Source organism: Clupea harengus, chromosome 20 (assembly GCF_900700415.2).
Source record: "Clupea harengus chromosome 20, Ch_v2.0.2, whole genome shotgun sequence".
NCBI classification, from domain to species: Eukaryota; Metazoa; Chordata; class Actinopteri; order Clupeiformes; family Clupeidae; genus Clupea; species Clupea harengus.
Genome location: NC_045171.1, coordinates 11,644,458 through 11,662,762, shown reverse-complemented (window position 1 = coordinate 11,662,762; position 18,305 = coordinate 11,644,458).

The following is an 18,305-nucleotide window of genomic DNA, read 5'->3' as shown; positions in this document are numbered from 1 at the left end:
ATGAAAGAGGATTCTACGGTAGGAACAATGGTGGGGCTGATAACGGTTAAAGATGAGGATGCTGGTTCGAATGGCGCAGTGAATCTCAAGATACTGGGCTCGGTCCCATTTAAAATTGAGAATACATATAAAAACAAGTACTCTTTATTGTTGAATGGACATTTAGACAGAGAGAGCGTCTCGCGGTATGACGTCACGGTCACAGCTACGGATGAAGGGACTCCTCCTCTCTCTAGCAGTACTATTATTACAGTACACGTTGCTGATGTTAATGATAATGCACCGCGTTTTCCAGACCCGATCATAAATGTGTATGTGAAAGAGAATAGTCAAGTCGGTGGTGTAATTTACAAGGCTTCTGCTGTTGATCTGGATGTAGATGATAATGCTAAAATATCATATTCATTACTCGAGGGGATGAAGAGGAGCTTTCCTGTGTCATCTGCCATTAATATAAATGCTGATAGTGGTGAGATATATGCCCTGCAGTCTTTCAATTATGAGGAAATTAAAACGTTTCAGTTCCAAATAGTGGCAAAAGATGCTGGTGTTCCTTCTCTGAGCAGCAATGCAACAGTAAATGTTTTTATTTTAGATGAGAATGATAACAGTCCAAGCATTCTCCCTCCATATTCAGAGCATGGCTCCATTAACAGCGAGAACATCCCCTATAGTGCTGAAGCTGGTTACTTCGTGGGCAAGATCAGGGCTGTAGACGCAGACTCTGGATATAACGCGCTGCTTTCTTATCACATCTCTGAGCCGAAAGGAAATAACCTATTTCGTATCGGAACCAGCAATGGGGAGATCAGGACTAAGAGGCGAATGAGTGACAATGACCTGAAAACCCACCCGTTGGTCATTTTGGCTTCTGATCATGGCGAACCGTCGCTTTCAGCTACTGTATCTATTGACGTTGTGGTTGTTGAAAGTTCCAGTGACATCCAGACACAATTCAAACATGTCCCAAGGAAGGATGATACTTTTTCTGACATGAATTTATATTTACTTATCGCCATCGCTTCGGTGTCAGTGATCTTTTTACTGAGTCTCATCAGCTTGATTGCTGTGAAATGCCACAGGACAGACAACAGTTTCAGTGACTACAACCCCCCAATGATCACCACACATCCTGATGGAACCTGGTCTTACTCCAAGTCTACACAGCAGTATGACGTGTGCTTCAGCTCAGACACACTGAAGAGTGACGTAGTAGTTTTCCCCACACCATATCCGCCCGCGGATGCAGAACTTATCAGTATTAACGGAGGAGACACTTATAATCGGACACAAACACTCCCTAATACAGAAAAGGTAAGAGTGAAAATATGCAGCTGTGTATAGTTTTGACCTTGGTAGTTGTACCTTGAATGTCTCTGTTCACATGTGAATATAGCTTTTGTACCTTAGTGTTAGTTCATGCACCGAATAATATAAACAAGGGGCTACTGTCCATGGTGCTGGACTTGTAAGCTTATGGTATTAGCACGTATGGTAGCATGCTAACACAGGCATTTTTGCACATTTATCCTGTTATGAACGCTACATATAGTAGAAACGTATATATTATACATTTACCCGTTATTAACAAGTGTTCATGTGGCAGGGTAATAGATCAGCTTGCTAACTTGATATTTTCTGTTGGGTGGGCTGTCATACTTGGTTATACTCTCTGCTTTGTGTTTAGCAAGTTCTTTCTAAAGAACCTGTGCAATTCTACAGTAATAAATCCCTGTGTTAATATCTCCCATTAAGATTTCCAATATTTTAGAGCAGTGATGAAAGCTTCAAGCTGTTACAAATGTGCAAAGGGTGTTTAGCCTGCGTTTTTCTGGTCAACATCAAACCCTTGAACATAACTTGTACGCGCACAGCTAAACATCAATAGTGAGTGCAATCTAAGAACAATGTAGATCCCTCATCACCCGTTTAGCTTGAAGGATGAGTGACGGCCATTCATCACAACGTCATGCTACAGGGGGTGTTTTTACAGAATTTCCTTTCACTGCGCTCTGCGCGCAAAAACGCAAAAGCTGGTCTTTCGAGGTGATAAATCAAAAACGTTTCGTTAATTGATCGAGTAGATGAGTTAATGCATGGAAAAGGCATCCAAAGGGCTTTCACATTGTTAACCCACTCATTGATTGTGGTAGTTTTGATCCCGAAGATTGTAGACCATTTTTCCGAAGTAGGCATATGCTGGTTGAACCGTTGGTCTTTGCCATAAAAGACTGTATCGTTTAGTCTTTCTGTAAACACATACAACAAACGTGAAACTAGTGTGTGGTCATGCCTCACCATTTCCCACACGGTGTCACTATCCGTCCACAGTGTGCATAACAGCTTCGACTCCTCCCCCTTTGAACAAGAGGTCTCAGTCCCGGAAAGGGCTTTGTTCAGGAGTCGAGCAATATAGTTTGCGAGCTCTCGATGTGGACGGAGACCACAGCCTATATTTCTGAGCCATGCGTTCATTTTCCATTTTTATAATATTATAGCACTGGATCGTATCGCTAACGGGAATATGCAGGACCGGGGATTTCGCCCATGGACATATTCTGTTTTGTTGTTTCATCTCTGCAGTTTTTCATTTGGACAGACCGTATACTCTGTCTCAGAGGAGACAAATACGGGGACAACAGTCGGGAATTTAGCGAAGGATTTAAACTTGGATGTAAAGGACCTTGCCATTCGTGGATTTCAAATAGTGTCCGGACCTAATAAGAGGTATTTTGACATAAATATCGGAACTGGAATTTTACTGACACGAGAGAGGATAGATAGAGATGAAATATGCGGAGGAAGCACAAAGTGCACATTGGAATTGGAGGCGATTGCTAACTCGCCTGCGACTATTTATCGCTTTGAGGTAAATGTTTTAGATATTAATGACAATCCACCCATATTTCCTGCGACGACTGAATATTTGAATATTTCGGAGCTAGCTCTACCCGGAGAGAGGTTTACATTACCTCAAGCACACGATGCAGATGTAGGTAGCAACTCCGTGAAAAGCTATAAGCTGCAGACCAATGAGCACTTCTCCCTCGATGTACAGAATGGGGAAGAAAATATATCCCCAGAGCTAGTTCTCCACAAAGCGTTGGACCGTGAGAAACAGTCTACAATTCCTCTTGTATTGACTGCTTTAGATGGCGGAAAACCGTCTAGGTCTGGAACATTAAAGATTCTTGTCAGAATAGAAGACGCCAACGACAACATCCCGGTTTTCAGTAAACAGCTTTATAAAGCTCGCGTATCAGAGAATGCTCCTAAGGGAACATCTGTTATTACAGTCCACGCTACTGACTTAGACGATGGTCTGAATGGCGACATTATTTACTCATTTGTTAGGCGAGACAAAAACAAAGATATAGATGCATTTGCAATTGATCCAGATACTGGTGTGATCACTGTTAACGGCGATATTGATCACGAAACAAATAGTGCCTTTGAAATACGAGTCCAGGCTAAAGACAAAGGTCCAAGCCCACGAGCAGGGTACTGTAAAGTGTTGGTGGAAATAATAGACATAAATGATAATGCACCTGAATTATCCCTGACATCTTTGCTTAACACGATAAGAGAAGACGCCACAGTAGGGACAATGGTGGGACTGATTACAGTAAAAGACGAGGATGTGGGTCCAAATGGTGCGGTAAGCCTCAAGATACTTGGCTCGGTTCCGTTTAAAATTGAGAATACATATAAAAATAAGTATTCTGTATCGTTGAATGGGCCTCTAGATAGAGAGAGCGTCTCGCAGTATGACGTCACGGTCACAGCTACGGATGAAGGGACCCCTCCTCTCTCTAGCAGTACTATTATTACAGTACACGTTGCTGATGTTAATGATAATGCACCGCGTTTTTCAGACCCCATCATAAATGTGTATGTGAAAGAGAACAGTCAGATCGGTGGTGTAATTTACAAGGCTTCTGCTGTTGATCTGGATGTAGATGATAATGCTAAAATATCATATTCATTACTCGAGGGGATGAAGAGGAGCTTTCCTGTGACATCTGCCATTAATATAAATGCTGATAGTGGTGAGATATATGCCCTGCAGTCTTTCAATTATGAGGAAATTAAAACCTTTCAATTCCAAATAGTGGCTAAAGACGCTGGTGCTCCTTCTCTGAGCAGCAACGCAACAGTAAATGTATTTATTTTAGATGAGAATGATAACAGTCCAAGCATTCTCCCTCCATATTCAGAGCATGGCTCCATAAACAGCGAGAACATTCCATATAGTGCTGAAGCTGGTTACTTTGTGGGCAAGATCAGGGCTGTAGACGCAGACTCTGGATATAACGCGCTGCTTTCTTATCACATCTCTGAACCCAAAGGAAATAACCTCTTCCGTATTGGAACCAGCAATGGGGAAATCAGGACTAAGAGGCGAATGAGTGATAATGACCTGAAAACCCACCCGTTGGTCATTTTGGCTTCTGATCATGGCGAACTGTCGCTTTCAGCTACTGTATCTATTGACGTTGTTGTTGTTGAAAGTTCCAGCGACATCCAGACACCGTTCAGACATGTGCCAAGGAAGGATGATACTTTTTCTGACCTGAATTTATATTTGCTTATAGCCATTGTCTCAGTGTCGGTCATCTTTTTACTGAGTCTCATCAGCTTGATAGCTGTGAAATGCCACAGGACAGACAATAGTTTCAGTGACTACAACCCCCCAATGATCACCACACATCCTGATGGAACCTGGTCTTACTCCAAATCTACACAGCAGTATGACGTGTGTTTCAGCTCAGACACACTGAAGAGTGACGTAGTAGTTTTCCCCGCACAATTTCCGCCTGCGGATGCAGAACTTATAAGCATTAACGAAGGGGACACTTTTAGTAGGACACAGACACTGCCCAATAGTGAGAAGGTAAGCAAAGCAAAGTTCAGCTTATTGATTGTTTATTTTTTGTCCTTTTTAATATGTATATATCGACACGTTGTTGAAAGTGTTTTATTCGGCTATCCTTTGGTTATCATTGTGCACAGGACTTTTCGCCTCCTCCTAAATGTCGCTGTCCATGGTTCTGCAATTGGTTAAGCATTACAGATAGGTTAATTGCAGAGCCATTTCCCAAAACGTTACTAGCCTATATTGTATACTTAAATACTAACACTTAAATTCAATCCTACGACTTTGTTGAACCTCAAACAAACCTGCTTATTGTAACCGCCCATTGTCCTTCAATGTGAGCGTTCTAGTGAATAAAAGAGAAACATTCAGACATATCTTTATAGTTTATATATTTTCGGTATATGGCAAACGTACACCCTGTATCCTAATTAGATTTCACGAATGTATCACATTAACTTTCTGAGCATGTTTCAACCTGGACAAATCTCTAAATGTCTGTAATTCGGGTGTTTTGTATTTTGTTTACGTGCAATGAGACATGTGTTCACCTCACATTATATCATAGTGTAACATATCATTCACCGTGTCCTTGTTTTAAATTAGTTTTTGCAGTTTCCATCTATTTTGACATAATGGGTTTGTTGTCTCACGATTACGTCATAATTAATGGAGAGCGTTCTAGAAGGCCGCACGGTGTCACTAGAGATCCATTCTGTAAGTTGTGTCTACTCTTTGTGAGGCCCCGCCTTGTATGAATATCGATGCTTGACCATTCAGACGGCTTTGTTCGAGATGTGCGCACACGATTGCGACTAGTTTGTCTTGGTTCAGTTGGATCATATCAGCACATCGACATGCGAACGGCTATCTTTTTCTACTATATGTAGCCATATTAGGTGCTCGTTATGGCCATAACAGCAAGAAAAGGAAGCAGTTTGTGGATACTGTTCACCGTGTTTCGCGTGTGGAGTATAGCATCTGGGCAGACTGTGTTTTCCATCTCGGAAGAATCGAGTCCGGGGACTACGGTTGGAAACGTGGCAAAGGATTTTAATCTTGATGTAAAGGACCTTGAGCATCGTGGATTTCAGATTGTTTCCGGAACCAATAAGAGGTATTTCGACCTGAACACAAAGACTGGTATCCTCCACGTCAAAGAAAGAATAGATAGAGACGAAATATGTGGCCAAAATGTGAAGTGTACTTTACCATTAGAGGCTATCGTTAGTTCCCCGATGAACATGTACAGGTTCGAGGTGAATGTATTAGATATAAATGATAATGCACCCACGTTCCGCTCTTTGGTAAGAGAACTGAATATCTCCGAGTTTACTTTGCCCGGAGAGAGATTCACTCTTCCCAGTGCATACGATGCGGATGTGGGCAGTAACTCCGTAAGGAGCTACAAGCTAAGCCCCAATGAGCATTTTACCCTCGATGTACAGAGCGGGGGAGAGCAGGCTGTATCGGCTGAATTAGTTCTGCAGAAAGGTTTAGACAGAGAGAAACAGTCGGCGTTACAGCTTACACTTACCGCCATCGATGGTGGAAAACCTCCCCGGACAGGAACATTGCAAATAATTGTAAACGTAGAAGACATAAATGATAATATACCAGTGTTTACTAAAGCGCTTTACAAGGCTCGTGTGCCTGAAAATGCACCTCGAGGAACGTCCGTGATTACGGTTCATGCCGGTGATTTAGACGAAGGTCTGAACGGCGAGGTGATTTACACTTTCATTAATCATGACAATGACAAAAAAATCGGTGATTTCGTCATCAACTCCGAAACGGGCCTTATCACAGTGAATGGCGATTTAGATTATGAAAAAAACAATGCTGTTGAAATTCGAGTCCAGGCTAAAGATAAGGGGCACATGCCGAGACAAGCACATTGCAAAGTGCTTGTGGAAATTACAGATATTAATGATAATGTGCCCGAAATATCGGTAACATCTTTAATGAGCACAGTTAAGGAGGACGCTGCCATTGATACTGTAGTCGGGATGATAACGGTAATAGATGATGATGCAGGTAAAAACGGACAGGTTAATTTGCAAATTCTTGGGTCAGTACCATTTAAGATACAAAACTCTTATAAGAATTATTATGCATTGCTTGTTAACGGCCCTCTAGACAGAGAGAGCGTTTCGCATTACGATATCACACTCGTTGCTACTGATGAAGGGTCTCCTTCTCTCTCTAGCAGTAGTGTTATTACGGTGCGCATCTCGGACGTAAACGACAACCCGCCACGTTTCCCTGAGCCAGTAATTAAAGTTTACGTGAAGGAGAATGGTCAGATAGGTGTTGTGATACACACAGTGTCTGCCTTTGATCCAGATGTGGATGACAATGCGAAATTATCGTATTCGTTGCTTGAAGAATCACCTAAAGGCCCTCCTGTGTCATCTATGGTCAATATAAACGCAGATAGCGGGGACATATTTGCGCTCAAGTCTTTCAATTATGAAGAAATCAAAACGTTTCAATTCAGAATCAAGGTGACAGACTCCGGTGTTCCTTCTCTAAGCAGCAACGCGACGGTTAACGTTTTCATTCTTGATGAGAATGACAACAGCCCCACCATTCTGCCCCCTTACTCTGAACACGGCTCTGTTAACACTGAAAACATCCCCTACAGTGCCGAGGCGGGATACTTTGTGGCCAAGATTAGAGCCATAGACGCGGACTCTGGATACAACGCGCTGCTTTCTTATCACATCTCTGAACCCAAAGGAAACAACCTCTTCCGACTCGGATCCAGCAGTGGGGAAATCAGGACGAAACGGAGAATGAGTGACAATGACTTGAAAACTCACCCTTTGGTCATTTTGGTTTCTGATAATGGAGAGCCTTCACTGTCAGCGACTGTTTCTATTGATGTTGTTGTTGCTGAAACCACGGGAGAAACGCGGACTCAGTTTAGACATGTTCCTATCAAGGATGAAACGTTTTCTGATTTAAATCTGTATTTACTGATCGCCATTGTCTCTGTATTAGTAATCTTTTTGCTGAGTCTCATCAGTTTGATAGCTGTAAAATGCCACAGGACAGACAGTAGTTTCAGTGACTACAACCCCCCAATGATCACCACACATCCTGATGGAACATGGTCTTACTCGAAGTCTACACAGCAGTATGACGTGTGTTTTAGTTCTGACACACTGAAGAGTGATGTAGTAGTTTTCCCAGCTCCATTTCCGCCTGCGGATGCGGAACTGATAAGCATTAATGGAGGAGACACTTTTGGTAGGACACAGACACTGCCCAATAGTGAGAAGGTAAGCAAAGCAAAGTTCAGCGAATTGTTGTTTGTTTGTTTTTTAAATATGGATATATCGACACGTTGCTGAAAATAAGTGTTTCCTAGACTATTCCTTGGTGGTCGTTGTGCACAGAACTTTTGAAGTCGCCGCCTCCTAAATTACACTGTCCATGGTGCTGAAATGTGCTTCTGTGCATTACAGGTGGGGTTCTAACGGAAAATGAAACGCGAAAGGCCGTATACCTTAGGCCTTATTATGAATGACGTTGAAGAGTGTGTGTGCAGGGACTTGTATGCTCCTTTAAGCCACAAATTGTGAGACAAAATAACGTCTTTTTCGGATATGGAGATTAGTTGGAAGGGAGTATACATTTTGACGAAGAAGATCTTACATCACTTTTTTATTTACTACCTAAGTTTAGGGATATTTACAGAAGAATGTGTTCCACGAGGTGCTGACATATGGCTCTAATAAGTCATCAGTGTTTTACTCACCTGATGTGATTTGCATTTTCTAAATGAGGCCACACTGAACGTAGTGTGATGGTGTGGATGTTGCATATTGTTTTATATTGTAATTGCCGAAATATTTGAGATGTGTTATTACAGGACTGCCTCGTGGTGTCACTAGCAATCCACAAAGTATGTTTTGCTCGGTGACTTTACCAAGCCCCGCCTAGTTTCCATCGGTGTTTGGATGCACAGATTGCTTTGTTAGAGTGTCTCACACAGCCGAGCCACCGGCGTCTGATGGTTCGATACAATACACAATGCGGCTATGATTATGATCACAGTTTTCCTCAACATTGGGATTTAACAGCGTATTATGGCGATAACACCAGGAAACGGGTATCGTTTATGGATACTTTTTGCATTTTCCTGTTTTTGGAGTATTGCATTTGGACAGATCGTTTACTCAATATCCGAGGAAACAAACCCTGGGACTACCGTCGGTAATTTGGCAAAGGATTTTAATCTCGAAGTTAGTGATTTACAACGTCGTGGTTTTCAGGTTACTTCCGGACCAAACACAAGGTATTTTGATATAAACGATAAAACGGGTATCCTCAGCGTAAGAGACAGGATAGATAGGGAGCAATTGTGCGGATCGAGTGGTAAGTGTGCTTTACCACTGGAAGCCATTGTGAACTCGCCTTTGAATATATATCGTTTTGAAGTGGTTGTATTAGATGTCAATGACAATGACCCTACGTTTGGCATGTCAGACACTGTGTTGAACATTTCTGAATCTGCTTTTGTGAATGAAAGGTTTCCTTTGCCGATAGCACATGATCGGGATGTAGGCAGTAACTCGGTGAAAAGCTATAAGCTGAGCCCGAATGAATATTTCTCCCTGGATGTTCAGAGCGGAGGAGAGCTAGTGACGACTGAGCTAGTGTTGCGGAAAGCTTTAGACCGAGAAACACAAGCTGTAATTCAACTTACTCTTACCGTTGTAGATGGGGGTAAACCATCAAGATCAGGAACATTAGCAATACATGTAAATGTTGAAGACGTGAATGATAACATCCCAGTGTTTAGTAAATCACTATATAAAGCCCGTGTGCCTGAAAATGCAACACCAGGCACCTCGGTAATTACAGTTCATGCAAGTGATTTAGACGGAGGCCAAAATGGTGACATAGTTTACACATTTGTCGGCCACGAAAATGTCAAGGATACTGGTGATTTTAGCATCGATTCAGACACCGGCGTTATCACGGTGAGCGGTGATCTAGATTATGAAAGAAGCAGTGCTGTCGAAATTCGCGTCCAAGCCAAAGACAAAGGTCATAATCCGAGAGCAGCGCACTGTAAAGTCTTGATAGAAATTTCCGACGTCAATGATAATGTACCAAAAATATCTGTGACATCACTAGTTAGAACTGTAAAGGAGGATGCCCCGGTCGATACTATAGTAGGCATGATAACTGTATTAGATGAAGATAGCGGTAAAAATGGAGAAGTGCGGTTAAAAATCCAAAACAAAGTCCCTTTTGAGATTAAAAACTCATATAAAAAGTATTATTCATTGCTTGTAAACGGACCTCTAGACAGAGAGAATGCCATGGAATACCACGTCACCATCACTGCCACTGATGAAGGGACCCCACCTCTCTCTAGCACCAGTGTGATCACCGTTAGGGTCTCTGATGTTAACGATAATGCACCGCAATTTCCTGATCCAGTGATCAATGTTTATTTGAGAGAAAACAGTCAAGTTGGTGGAGTTATTCATACAGTTTCTGCATTTGACGCAGACTCAGAAAGTAATGCTAAAATAAGCTTTTCGTTACTTGAAGATTCGAGTAAAACACTACCTGTGACGTCTATGGTTAACATAAACGTGGACAGTGGGGACATTTACGCCCTCCAGTCGTTTAATTATGAGGAAGTTAAAATGTTTCAATTTAAAATTCAGGCTAAAGACTCTGGAGAGCCTCCGCTATGTAGCAACGTAACTGTGCAAGTCTTTATTCTCGATGTAAATGATAACAGTCCCAGGGTGCTTCCTCCATACTCTGAGCATGGCTCTGTCAACAGTGAGAACATTCCCTATACTGCCGAAGCGGGATATTTTGTGGCCAAGATCAGGGCTGTAGACGCAGACTCTGGATATAACGCGCTGCTTTCTTATCACATCTCTGAACCCAAAGGAAATAACCTCTTCCGAATCGGAACCAGCAGCGGAGAAATCAGGACTAAGAGGCGAATGAGTGACAATGACTTGAAAACCCACCCGCTTGTCATTCTGGTTTCTGATCATGGAGAACTGTCTCTCTCAGCGACTGTATCCATTGAGGCGGTGGTCGTGGAAAGCACAGGAGAACTCCAAACCAAACTTAGACATGCCCCTATGAATGAGGAGAGTTTTTCTGACCTGAATATGTATTTACTCGTCGCCATTGCCTCGGTCTCAGTGATCTTTCTGCTGAGTCTCATCAGCTTGATAGCTGTAAAATGCCACAGGACAGACAGTAGTTTCAGTGACTACAACCCCCCAATGATCACCACACATCCTGATGGAACCTGGTCTTACTCCAAATCTACACAGCAGTATGACGTCTGTTTTAGCTCTGACACACTGAAGAGTGACGTTGTAGTTTTCCCCACGCCGTTTCCGCCGACAGATGCGGAACTAATTAGTATAAACGAAGGGGAAACTTTTTCCAGGACTCAAACACTCCCAAATAACGTAAAGGTAAGATGAAATGGGGTGATTGCAGATGCATCCTTTCAGTGTATTAATGAACTTTGAGTTACTGTGTTAATGTCGGATTTTGAATCGTAGGCCTGTAATTTGTAAGAAGTCACTCATTACCAACCGATACATTAGAGAGTAGGCCATAATAGTGCGTAACTTTGGACCCCAAATAAACACTATCTGCCATTAGGTGTCACTGTAGAAACACGAAAGAAAACAATCCTAGCTGGCCCCTCCTTTTCATTGGGAACCGTGCGTGGCGTGCACTCTTTGTCCCAGTCAGATATGGAGTGGCCGTAACCAAAAGAACAAGGATTGTCGATCAGGATATATGCAAGCAGCTATGTAGATATCTTAACACCTGTTATGGTATTTTTTTAAACAACCATAATCTTTGGATAAACAACTGTTTTCCCCCCAAGATGGCTGGGCGGTTTGGATTTACAGTGGCTTTTTGTGGCGTGTGCTTTTTCGCCCACATTTCTGCTCAGATCACCTATTCCGTGTCAGAGGAGGGGACCAAGGGAACGTTTGTAGGAAATATTGGGAAGGATGTTAATCTTAATGTACAAGAAATGGAGTCACGGATGTTTCATATTGTCTCACCGTCCGGAAGAAAATATTTTGATGTAAATGTAAAGACTGGTGTGCTGTTTGTGAACGAAAGACTCGACAGAGAGGAGCTTTGCCCTAACTCGGTGCGATGTTCAATTGCCTTAGAAGCCATTGTTAACAACCCTTTGCATTTGTACCGCGTTGAGGTAAATGTTTTAGATGTGAATGATAATTCGCCTGCTTTTCGTCTAAAATCAAAGGAGTTTAATGTATCCGAATTGGCAGTTGTAGGCGACAAATTCCAGCTACCCAGAGCATCAGATCCGGATGTCGGAGCTAATTCGGTGAAAAGCTACAAACTAAGCCCGAATGAGCATTTCTCTCTGGATGTCCATAGCGGAGGAGAGCAGAGTGTATCTGCCGAGTTAGTCCTGCAGAAAGCTTTAGATCGAGAAAAACAATCGAAAATGTACCTCATACTTACTGCATTGGATGGCGGTAAGCCTCCGCGATCTGGAACATTACAGATTGTTGTTAACGTGCAAGATGCCAACGACAACGCTCCATCATTTAGTAAGTCATTGTATAAGGTTCGGGTAGTTGAAAATACGCCGCAGGGAACCATTATCATTAGACTAAACGCAACAGACATCGACGAGGGCACAAATGCCGAGATAGTTTATTCTTTCATAAATCAGGATGGCGACGACAAGTCAAGTGTGTTTAATATTGACCAGGATACTGGCGAAATTCGTGTACAAGGGCCACTTGATTTTGAGGAGACCAATGCGTTTGAGATTCATGTGCAGGCAAAGGATAAGGGTGCGTCACCTCGTTCTGCACATTGCAAAGTATTAGTGGAGATCGTAGATGTGAACGACAACCCTCCTGATATATCCCTTACATCGTTAGTAAACACCGTCAATGAAAATGCCAGTAAAGGCACAACCGTGGCCTTGATAACCATTTCCGACAAAGACTCGGGAAAAAATGGTAATGTACACGCCGAGATATCTGGTAAGGGGCCATTTAAATTGCTGACAAACTATAAAAACTATTATTCAATCGTTGTAGACGACGTTTTGGACAGGGAACGTGTAGCTCAGTATAATGTGACGATCATTGCGAGTGACGAGGGAACCCCGCCTCTTTCAAGTACAAGTGCATTTACTGTTCACGTATCTGATGTCAATGACAACGCACCTCGTTTCCCAGAGCCTGTTATCAATGTGTATGTCAAAGAAAATAGTCCCAAAGATCAGAGAATTTATACAGTGTCAGCCAATGACCCAGATTCTGATGAAAATGCGAGACTAACTTATTCCCTGCTGGAATCCTCCCATAATAACATTCCAGTATCCACATGTGTGAATGTCAACTCCGACAGTGGAGATATATATACAATGCAGTCTTTTAATTTTGAAGAAATTAAAACTTTTCAGTTCAAAGTTAAGGCTACAGATTCTGGTAGTCCTCCGCTGAACGGCAACGTAACGGTGAATGTTTTTATTATGGATGAGAATGACAACAGTCCTGTAATTCTCCCTCCATATTCTGAGCAAGGCACCGTTAATACTGAGAATGTGCCCTACACGGCCGAAGCTGGATACTTTGTTGGAAAGATTAGGGCTGTAGACGCAGACTCTGGATATAACGCGTTGCTTTCTTATCATATCTCCGAGCCTAAAGGAAATAACCTATACCGAATAGGAACCAGCAGCGGGGAAATACGGACTAAGAGGCGAATGAGTGACAATGATCTGAAAACGCACCCGCTAGTGATTTTGGTGACGGATAACGGAGAACCAGCACTTTCAGCCACTGTATCAATTGATGTTGTTGTGGAAAACACAGGAGAAATAAAGACTCCATTCAGACGTGTACCGCTAACGAATGACACTTTTTCTGATTCAAATCTGTATTTACTCATCGCTATTGCCTCAGTGTCGGTCATCTTTTTACTGAGTCTCATCAGTTTGATAGCTGTGAAATGCCACAGGACAGACAACAGTTTCAGTGACTACAACCCCCCAATGATCACCACACATCCTGATGGAACCTGGTCTTACTCCAAATCTACACAGCAGTATGACGTCTGTTTTAGCTCCGACACACTGAAGAGTGACGTAGTAGTTTTCCCAGCTCCTTTTCCTCCAGCAGATGCAGAACTGATCAGTATTAACGAGGGAGACACTTTTGACAGAACACAGACACTCCCCAGTAGAGAAAAGGTAAACACATCATATTCACAGTTCTGATCAAATTTGATGTTCAAAAAATTCCTACAAAGTATGTTGGCATCCTACGACTTAGTGTATAAGTATATAAAACATTTTAACAGAACCTCCGTAGTACCCTTTTACATGTAAGGCTCTGGACGCTCCAGAGGCCTTGCGTGTAAATTCAGTAAGCGCTGAAGTGGAGCTGTCCTTGGTCCTGATTGCTGTGCTATGTCTGGAGCCTTTGGACTCAATATCTAGATATATACCGAGTTCAAGTGATAGTCTGCTGTGCTTTAAAACTTGTAGAGGTATGGCTAGTGATGCACAACCTCTCTTTCTCTGAATGACTGTGTAGGCTTAGTTCTGTGTAGGCTTAGTGTGTACTAGAAATGCTCACTGCATGCTTTTTGCTCTGCATTCGAGGGCTGGACGTGAGTCAGACCTCAGTCATGTGGAGCAGATTTGCCGTTTTGTCTGTTGTGCTAGCTAACGAGGCCATGTGCAGCTTTGCTGTCCCCTCAGAGGAATTGTTTGGATGAGAGATGTAGAGAGAGAGAGAATGCACACTGTGTTGCTGTGCGTAGATTAGTGCTGTTTTCTGGTCTATACCAGTCCCTCTTTTGTTTCATTCTCTACCTCTCTCTCTCTCTCTCTCTTTCTGTTCGGTTCTGTTCTGTTTCATCAGTGAGAGTGTTACTGAATTGAGCAGTAATGATGTATTAACAGGCCTATCCCCAGATGCTGGTGTTATCTGCATTCACATGTTGTAAACAAACACACTTTCACAAATTGATGATCAGAAATTTGGCTGCAGTGTTAAACTAGCATAACAGAATCAAGGCCACTCACTGTAGCAGCAAACACAGACATAGAAGTTCCAACCCTATTCAATGCAGTGTTTTTTTTAAAGCACATTTCGAGAATAAGGTTTTGTCTGAGCTTGTTACCGCTCCTGCCTGTGTATAGCCCTTCCCAGTGTTGCTGATTTCATTACAGAACAGAACAGGCAGTGCTGTTCAAGAGGGATGGTGGTGAAAGCAGTCTCTCCTGTCCTCTCTTCTCTTCTCACAGCTCAGCTGAATCTCTCCTCCCCCACTTCACTTCAAAGCCTCTGCAGAATGTACTCGCACACATGTGGAGGCCAATAGACCATAAGCTGAGAACTGGAGTGCAAGGGGGCAAATGCGTTATGTGTGACTGATTTTTCCCCTAGGGGAAATTTTTGGAATTATGGACTTTTTATTTTCATTTGTATTTTTTTGCTCACAAATGTACAACATGCCTGCGCATGTGTCTGGCTTGGCTTTGAATTGAAAATTACACAGCAGTAAATAAGGCTTCCGGATGGGGTGGGATTTGTGCGAGGTCACAGTGGCTTTCACTGGCATTGAGCAGGCTGCCTGATCCACTGCTCCATATTGCAGGCTGAGAAGGGAGGCTCCGTATGGTGCTGCGTGTGGGAGATAAGGTGGGGGAGGGGGCTGGTAATTTTCCGCTCGGCTCTGCTCTGTTCTCGGCTCTGCTCTGCTCTGCAGCAGGGAGCTCTCTCTGTCTGGAGGCTGAGCTCACAGTGCTGACATCATCACCGGGGGCTACTCTGTCAATCACACTAAACCCCTCCCCCAGCCAAGCTCAGCCCAGCACAGCACAGCCCTGCCCACCCTACCCCCCTCCACCTCCCAGAGGATGGGAGTCACCCTGGCAGCATTGTCACATGAGCACCATGGGTTTGTGTCTGTGTGTGTGTGTGTGTTTGTGTGTGTGTGTGTGTGTGTGTGTGTGTGTGTGTGTGTGTGTGTGTGTGTGTGTGTGTGTGTGTGTGTGTGTGTGTGTGTGTGTGTGTGTGTGTGTGTGTGTGTGTGTGTGTGTGTGTGTGTGTGTGTGTGTGTGTGTGCACTTATACCTCTATGCTAGACCTGATCTTTTCAAGGTGTTTATATGCGGTAGTGTCAAGTAGAGTGTATATGACTCTCCACATGTGTAAACTATGTGTGTCAGGGCGTGCATTAGCTGACAGCCTCCATCCCCCGCAACAACCTCCTGTGCAGTGGAGAGGCCACCCAGCAGAGTGCATTCAATTATTGATTTAGCTAAGCACATTACCCAGAGCGAGGTCGGCCCGACGTAGTGCTTTTGCGTTTCACCAGCAAATAATCTGCTCTCATTGCTCAGAGTGCACACTGCAGTCAGAGTGCCTCGGCCACTCCCTGGATGAGTTAGACGGGAGTGGCGGCATCCTGAAAACATGACCCAGAGTCCATGACCCTAATCGCTGATCCCTGACTCATCGCCCAGATGCATCATGGGTAGGAGGTCACTCCGAAACAGATGTGGCTTGGCAGGGGTGGTTTATGTGACCGCTGTCCCCTGTCCTGTCCCTGCTTATGAAACCCTTTGTACTTAACCTTCCTGTGATGTTGAGCAGAGGTCTTACCCCCCTCCTCCTCTTCCTCCCCTTTTCCGTACCCTTGTCTTCCACCCCTCCCCTTTTTTTCCCAGCAGCCCTCTGTGCAAATGTTTCACCTTCCATTCTGTCACCTTCGGTGTAACCATGGTAACTGGGTTTTTTAGCTGCTCTGTGTAGATTGCGTCTGCAGATAGCTGCATTTTCCAGCCTTACCCCAGTGGAGCTACAGAATGTACTCAGGCACTCATTTAAAACCCACTTCCTGTGCGCTACTACCCACACCCCTCTGTGATCACATCAGGCACAGCGAGAGAGGCAGAGAGATAGGAGGGAGGGAGAGGAGAGGAGTGAGAGAATTAAATGGAGGGTGAGAGAGTGAAAGAGCATTAGTGAAGGAGGGCATTAGGGAGAGACAGAGATAAGAAGAGATATGTGGGCCACAGACGTGCAAATAAGACTTAAAGAGGAGAACCGGAGTTGAACTGGAACGAAGGATGTGATGAGAGAGAAAGAAAAAGAGAGAGAAAGAGAGACAGGGCGGGAGGGAGGCATCGGTGTTACACTGAGCGAGGAGAGACAATAAAACCAAATCACTGGCATTAATTCAGTGCCCACAGTGCTGAGTGGCTACACGAGTCGCCAGAAACGCGGTCACTGATTGAACATGACAGAGCTGATCATCTAACCTTCCCCGTGTCCACTGTGGCGCTGGCAAACCAAACGCAGGCAGCCGCCGCCATTAGCCCAGCTTTATTCTGTTTGCACGCACAGGCAGGCTGAATCTGGAGTGGATACAGAGGATAGGGAGCCTAAGCTGAGCAGAGCAGAGAGGGGGGACTGGAGCATGCCTGTTCCTCCTGATAGCTTTGTGTGCCCTTATCCACGGGCTTTTGATGTTGTTGTTGTTTTTTTCCCTCCTCATTTCTTTTCATTTCGGTCAGGCATCTAGAGGACGGCCCGTGCTGAGACAGCGGTGTTTATCGGGCCCTCAACGGACAGCTGGGTTTTGTGTTCAGTCGAGTCATGCCCTTTACACTGACAGGGGAGATGTAATGACTGAGAAACAGGCTTACTCTGAGACTTACAGATCTTTTTGTGTGTGTGTGTGAACGTGCAAGTGTGTCAGTGAGAGAGCAAGTGTGTGTTGGCAAGTATTATTGCTGCATAAATCTGTGTGTGATGTGGGATGTGAATTTGTAAAGACCACGCCACAGTGTGCGAACAAGATATCCGCTGCTTCATTTTTTTTTGTGCTGCTGAAGATTGTGTCAGTGTCTGTGTGTGCGCTTGGAGGTGATTAATAGCCCATGTGTTCTGTTGTTAGTGGGAGTGGGATGTGGTTGATAGTGTAGTGAGCGGTGAAAGAAAGAAAAAACCGACATGCTTTTATAGATGTGTGCTTAGAAATATATGGCTTAGCCTGCGGTTTTTGCACGTAACACTGACATAGATTTTTTTTCTCCCCCTCCTCTGTTTTAATCCTTTCCCTTCCGTTCCCTTCTGTTGTCATGACAATCATCGTCGTCACTGGCAGAAAGAAAATGTAGGTTGAGCACAAGATGACAGCAAACAGAGAGAAACACTAAGCTTAGAACAAGGAGAGATGGTGTGAGAGATGATAGCGGGATGAAGTGTTATTTTAAGAAGAATATAGGCTGGAGGGGAATCGGTATCTGAGGATCATAACAGACTTACAGAAGTATACACATAGATCCACAAAGGGAAGCAGAGAGAGAGAGAGAGAGAGAGGGAGAGAGAGAGAGAGGGAG